The 7,229-nt window shown below is 34.8% G+C and overlaps 1 protein-coding gene across 1 annotated transcript in view; it reads left to right on the top strand.

Annotated features, from left to right (window-relative positions):
* Positions 1 to 218: 218 nt before the first annotated feature.
* The window catches only part of LOC127548625 (calpain-13-like), an 85,289-nt gene continuing 78,278 nt past the window's right edge, over positions 219 to 7,229 (top strand). The window contains exon 1 of the mRNA XM_051976111.1: positions 219 to 328. The gene's annotated coding sequence lies outside the window, so the exon portion shown is untranslated. The remainder of the gene's footprint in view (positions 329 to 7,229) is intronic.

Raw genomic sequence — 7,229 nt, 5'->3', positions numbered from 1 at the left:
TCTCTGGAAGATCTTAATGCTAAAATTGATTGCCCTTCCTCATGACTTTCTGGAGAAACAGTCAGGACCAGTGTTTATCCAGTGACTGTTTGACCAAGGAGAGGCCCCACAGATATGGCTATAACAAGGGAGGAAATAGTAAATAAGTGCCAAGTTTTTCTTCTTCCAGAATAGGTTATAAAAAGGTGCAGCACATAGCCCATAAAACACCCCTCTGTTAAGAAACCAAGCTAGCCTATGTATCTAATACTGATTCAAAGAGGAAACCCAGTCTTGCTTTAACTGTCTGCAGGTAGTTTTCATCAGTTTCACCTATTACAGGAAAAAGGTAAGGTGCTTTTTTGTTTCCTTAGGGGTTCTTTTTCTTATGAGCTTAGGGGGAGCTCATGAACTTTATTTTCTATATATGTTGTTAGCTGTATTTCAATAAAAATTAATTTCATTTGTAATGCTTTGCATTTTATTTTATGCTCTTAATTGCATTACTCTGGGAAGGGATGTATAAGCTTCACCAGTCTGCCAAAGAGATTCATGAGACAAAATGGGCCATGATCTGAAATATGATGTGCAGAACTGAACTGAGGTGTTTTTGTTTCTGGCTTGATCCATATATTGCCAGGCTCAGGCCAAAGGGGAAGAGTTTTATCACCATTTCAACTCACACTATATTTTTGTTCACAAACCTAGGACCTGATATTTTGAAGGCAACATTGTCCTTAATCAACAGATACGCTAACAGAAATCTTGAAAGAAAAGCAGATTGTTCCTCTTTAGACTAGGCATTCAATGAAGCAGAAAGCTTTTTATGCATTTAAAAAATATAATGTAGCCGATATACTTGTAGGCCTTGTTCTATTCCATTGCTATGACTTACAGGAGATACTGCAGAAGAATTAGATGGGCCATTAATGCAAAGCAATAGGCTTTTATCACCATTGTATTTTAATTCACAAAGGAAGGTTTGTAGCTTAACTGAGACACTCAAGGACATGAGGAGGAGGTTAGCAAAGAGGAAAAAAAGGATACATTCAGATCATTTGCTGGTGAGATATAAGTATAGGTAGAATCCAGAAGGGGCAGATTACACAGGGTCAGAATCAAAATTACCACATTCTCTCTTACTATATTACCAGCCTATTTCTTTAGTTGATCAAATATCTCTTGGATGAAAAGTAGTACCTATTATCCATTGAATTTTTAAAAGATTTTAACTTGTTTCTGTCTCAAAGGATTTAAGGCAATATATAGATGAAATCACAGTATTAGATAAAGCGTTTAAAGATAAACTGAGTCAATTAAAAAGAAATAGCAGGCATTGTTCTAATACCCAAGATGAGCAGATTTTAATGCTTGGTAATAAATTTGGATTTAATTCTTTTGACAACTAAAACAAAAAAGGGAAACACACTGGACCACATAGCCTTCAATTTTTTATTTCAGAAAGCACATAATTCATCTGTAAAGAGAATTTTTTCTGTTACTCAATTCAAGCAGAAATTCATTGTGTAGAACTTTATAAAAACACTATATTAGTCGACTTTGGAATCCAAGGAACAAAATTGCCATCACATTCACCTTTAATCTAAATGCAGAATTAACTAATATATATAAACCATCAGTGAAATCTCATATCTACAAAAAAGATACAGGGAGACATTCAACTTTTAGACCCAGTACTGGTATGATTCTGGGAAATGAAGCTGCACATATGGCTGTTAACATATGTAGACAATTATTCTTATTATAGGCAGATTCGGGGTGACTTGAGGTCAGTAGGGGTTGTGTGATTTTATACTCTGGTATGAGAGAGACCTATTTACAAATGCACTAATCTAGAACAAATAGATGCTAAAGACCTTTGAATACACTAATACCAAGTATATCAGAAAAAAATAGAGGTTGTTGGAATTTGTATGGGGTCAAGGGTTGCAATTTTGGATTCATCAGTCATTGTAATTATTACTGTGTACATGACCTCCTCTTTTCTCTGAAGAATTGGAACCAATGCACAAGCCAGCCAGCACCAAGTGATATAAGAGGCAGTATCTTTAGCCAAAGTTTCACAAAAGACATAAAATTGCTGTTCAACCAGATGAATATCTTATTGACTCTCTATAAAGGCAGAAATCCCAACATTAAATTGTATTTCAATTAAAGTGTTTCAGAGAGAAAATAGAATGTGATATTGATGAGGTTCAGCTCTGTCTATTCCCGGTCAGGGAATCAAATTATGAGGGTTGATGCAGTGCAGGGAGTTGTGGGAACCCCCTTCTGATTGACATGGGTTCTTCAGGAATGAATTTACAAACCCAAAAAGCTAGACTGGCAAAAGAAGTCTTTTATTGGCACTGGGAAGTCAATTTTAGACTAACTTCCTTAGTGGCAAGGTCTAGACAGAGAAGTAAAGATCTAGCAGAGAAAGAGAAACTTTCTAGCAGAGAAATCCCGATAGAGAGGTAAAAAGGGGTAAGGTCCTGTTAGAGAAATGTGTGAGAGAGACAAAGAGAAATTAACACTGAAAAGAGAATGTGTTTTCAGTGAGCAGAGAGTCCATCTCAGGCAGCAATGCCAAGGGAAGTCCCTTGGCCTGGCATGATTACTACTTTTTCCTTTTCTGCAAGGAATTGAGTTGAAGGAAGTTTGTTATATGGGTAGCTCATGGTGGGGGTCTGGAGCAGTTTGAGTTGAAATCAGAATAGAGAATCTTCCAATTGAATGAGTGTCCCTGGACTAATCTCCAACTCAATAGAGGTCAATATCTAGATCTCCAGCTTGGGCTAAATAGGAGTGGTCCTGGGCTCAACTAGTCCTACCCAGATAACAATGAAACCATTTATCTTGATTCCCATGGGCAGGTCTCTCAGGGGAGAGCTTCTCTGAGGGAGTTTCTCAAGTGTCCCTCCCCCAAAAGTCAAAGAGAGAGAGAGAAAGAGTTTTGGGGCTCCCCTCATCAGTATGAGTTTTCAGAAAATCTAATACCCCAATAGATTTGTGATCTCATGGAATCACAGACTCTCAGTCTTAGAAGGAATCTCATTGGTCAAATGCTCCAACCCATACTTGGAAAAGTAGGTAACAATTTCTTGAGTAAATTATAAAGAACTGTTATCCAGTCCTTGCTTAAAGACTTTCAGGGAGAGAGAACCCACTATTTTCCAAATTAGCCCATCCCATTTCTATTTAGTTTTGAGTGTTAAGGAATTTTTCCCTACATCAAGCCTAAATATCCATCTTTTCAATCCTCACCCTATTATTTATAGTTCTGTCCCCAGGAGTGATACAACAGTAATCTAATCCTTAGATTTTTTACATTGACAATCCTTGAAATGCTTTCATAGGATAATGAACAATGAGCTGGAAGGGATCTACCTCATGGTCTACCCAATCTATTCCTTCATTTTATAGATGAAGAAATAGAACTAGAGAGGTTAAATTATGTTCAAAGTCATATAGGTGATAGGCATCAGATATGGGATTTGAACTAGGTGCCCTGACTCCCTAGCGAATGCTTTTTCCCCCCACTATATCATTTCATTTCCCATTTGAAAGTGGTTATCAAGTTCTCCATTAATCTTCTCTTCTCCAGGCTCTGCTTCTCCATTTCCTTAAATGAATTCTCTTTATCATCCTACTTGTTCTCCTTTATATTGTGAAAAACAGGACCCTAGACTCAATTTCAAAGCCTGGAGTGTTTTAATCAGAGAGATTAAAGGACATAGACTTCTATTCTATATCTTTTTTGTAGATATGAGATTTCATTAATGGATTGTATATGTTAGTTAATTCTGCATTTAGATTAAAGGTGAATGTGATGGCAATTTTGTTCCTTGGATTCCAAAGTCGACTAATATAGTGTTTTTATAAAGTTCCACACATGAATTTCTGCTTGAATTGAGTAACAGAATATTCTATTCATTATATAATTTATATAATACAGAAAGAGTAAATTTTATGCTATTAGTCTGATGCAGTCCCTTCTCTTAGAGCTCAGATTGATCTGAGCTGTTCAAGGTTATAGTCTTCCTTACCACCTTTTACATGTTACTCTTTGAGATGTTCCCCCTTCCCACTCATATATTGCATGTTCAAAGATGGCAACTAATTTCACCTTTGGGGTGTGTCGGTTAATATGTATGGGGTTTATTAAGTATTAAATATTTATGCTGGCAAAAAGCTTGTATCTTGTCATTGACTCCAGCCAGTTTTAGTCAGTTTGGGGCCTGGATTCCCTTATCAGAAACTTTATGTTTAGCCAATTCCTTGACTCACAAGGCATTTGGTTGGAGATATCTTAATTGTATATTTTGCCCTTCCTTCATCCTGACTTTGTGTTTGAATAAATTCTTTTGTGACTACAAACATTAGTGTTGGCCAAGATAGCATAGATTACTGATTTGGCTCCCCCTCCAATTCCTTATCTTTAGTCACATCTGGGGAAACAAAACATTGTTCTCCTATCATTTCTCACAATATACACTCCAGCTTTTCAATGTCTTTCCTAGAACATGGTACTCAGAACTAAGCATAGTGTTCAGGATATTTGTGTCCACCATTAGACCCAAATAGATATATGCCAAATAATACTATAGATACTTATATTTATCAAATATTTCTCTGAACGCAGTAACATCTTTTTTCATAAATCTTTTATAGTTAATTTATTTGTGAGATAGTATTGTCCACAAAAAAACAGAGACTCTTATAGTAAGAAAAAACAAAAAGGGACTTATTACAATGTCACAAAAAAAGGGTGTTTTCCATCTGACAAGGTGTTTTTCGGCAAAGGAGTGTCAAGCATAAGCTGCAAAACACCACATTAAATAGCTTGAATGCAAAACCCCCCATCCTCTAGATTGGCCTTTTCTTCCATTGTTTAGAGAGATCCAGACTTATATTCTAATCATAGGTATCTAATCCAGAAAAAAATATGTCAATAATAATAAATTTGTAATTTAAGTTTCCCTAGAAAACTGATATACAAACAGATATAATTCAAAGCCATTATCACCTGAAAAAAAAGTACTAAAATGTTAATTAAGAAATAGTGAGAAATAGGAAGGGACAACTCTTTCAACTTTTTAGCTGTAGCTCTATTTGTTATTCTAAAGTCTCAAGTCACAATTAAAGTATAATTTAAAGCTATGTTTCCATGAGATCATCTTCACTCAGTTAATTTCACACATTTAGGTATTTATAATAGAAAAAATAACTTATTCAAAATCATTCTTAAAACAATATCGTTGTTAGTGTATACAATATTCTCTTAGTTCTGCTCATTTCATTCTTCATTATTTCTTGCAAGTCTTTCCATTTTTAAAAAATCATTAAGTTCATCATGTTTATAGCACAGTAGTATCCCATCACAATCCCCATTACAAATAATGCTTTCTGATGATTTTAGAAAAATGCTATTTATCAATTTAAGGAAAAATTCATTTATACCAATATTTTCAAAAGTTTTTATAAAAATAAATGTTGAACTTTATTAAAAGCATTTATTGATGAAGAAGCATCTGCATCTATTGATATAATTATATGATTTTTTTACATTTATCATTAACATAATCAATTACGTTAACAGTTTTCCTTATGTTAAATTATCCCTGCATTCCTGGTCTAATCCTATTTGATCCTAAGATATAATATTTGTCATATGTTGATATAATCTTTTAGCAAGAATTTTATTTAAACTTTTGCATCCATATTCACTTATGAAATTGATCTATAATTTTCTTTTTCTGTTTTTACTCTTCCTGGTTTGTTTCATAAAAGTAATTTGCTTGTTGTTTCTTTTAGCACCATAATATTACATTATAATCATATACCACAATTTGTTCAGTTAGTCCTTGCCCAATTGATGGGCATTTCCTCAATTTCCAATTCCTACCTACCACCAAAACAGCTGCTATAAATATTTTTATACAAATACAAATATTTTTATATAAATTCCCCCTCTAAAAAAATTCTTTTTGCAATACTGACCCAGCAGTGGTGTTGCTGGATCAAAGGGTATGGAATTTTATATCCCTATAGGCACAGTTCCAAATTACTATCCAGAATGGCAGGATCAGTTCACAACTCTGTCCACAATGCATTGGTGTTCCAGTTTGCCCACAAACCTTCCAACATTTGTCATTTTCCCTTTTTGTCATATTGCCAATGCAAGCTGTTTTAACTTGCATTTCTCTAATAGAGATTTAGAACATTTTTATTTGACTATAGATAGTTTTCTTTTGATTTCTTTTTTTTGAAAATTGCCTGTTCATATCCTTTAACCATTTATCAATTGGGGAATGACTTATGTTCTTTTAAATTGTTCTGGCCACTTTTTAACTAATACAACTAGCCCAAATCTCTGCAAGATAAGGGCTGACATGTAAGAATCAACCATTCCCTAAGTATGTGCACTCCAGGTATAACCCTTGACCATTTTACAAGACATACAAAAAAGAATTTAAAGTGAAATGTAAAGAATTTCATATTTGGTAGAAATTGCCTAGGGAATGGGTCAATTGTAATTACTTTTTGGGAAGAGAGCCAGGGTTGTGGGGTTAGCATCTTGATTCTGCTGGAAAAGCACCAGGGGACTTTTTCTCAATAACTCCATTGAATGAATGGTCCCTTCTGTAAGACTACTTTTTAAATCACTTTCTAGGTCGATTTTGAATTCTCCAATGATGTAGTCTACAGATGCCTGCTCAGTGGATCCCTAATATATATTAGCTTTCCAATTCATGGGAGCAGAGAGGATCACAAGATCCAGGTCACTGTTACCTGGAAACTAGACTATTATCAAAACTGACCTAGTGGGTACTAACAGTGTCTGGCACAGAGAAAACGGATGCTTATAAATTGTAAATTAATTGTAAAAATAAATGTTTGTTAACTGATTGGTTACTATTGTTTCTTCCACCTGAGTTCCTTAAAGGCAGACATTCATTTTTGTCCTTTATATCCTCAGTAATCCTCAGTGTCTAGCACAGTTCTTAGTATGTAGTAAATATTTAGTAATGCTTGCTGTTTGGTTAATTTCGTAAGTTCTGGTGCGAGGGCAGCTATGTGATACGTGAACAGAGTGTTGAGCCTGGAGTCAGAAAGATTCATTTTCATCCATTCAAATCTAATCTTAGAAATACATTAACTGTGTGACCCTGAGCAAGTCACTTAACTCTCTTCAATTCCTTATCTGTAAAATGAGCTGGAAAAGGAAATGGCAAACCCCTCCAGTA

Source organism: Antechinus flavipes, chromosome 2 (assembly GCF_016432865.1).
Source record: "Antechinus flavipes isolate AdamAnt ecotype Samford, QLD, Australia chromosome 2, AdamAnt_v2, whole genome shotgun sequence".
In the NCBI taxonomy this organism is placed as follows: Eukaryota; Metazoa; Chordata; class Mammalia; order Dasyuromorphia; family Dasyuridae; genus Antechinus; species Antechinus flavipes.
The sequence above is the reverse complement of the archived record's forward strand: the minus strand, read 5'-3'. Positions and strand labels throughout refer to the sequence as shown.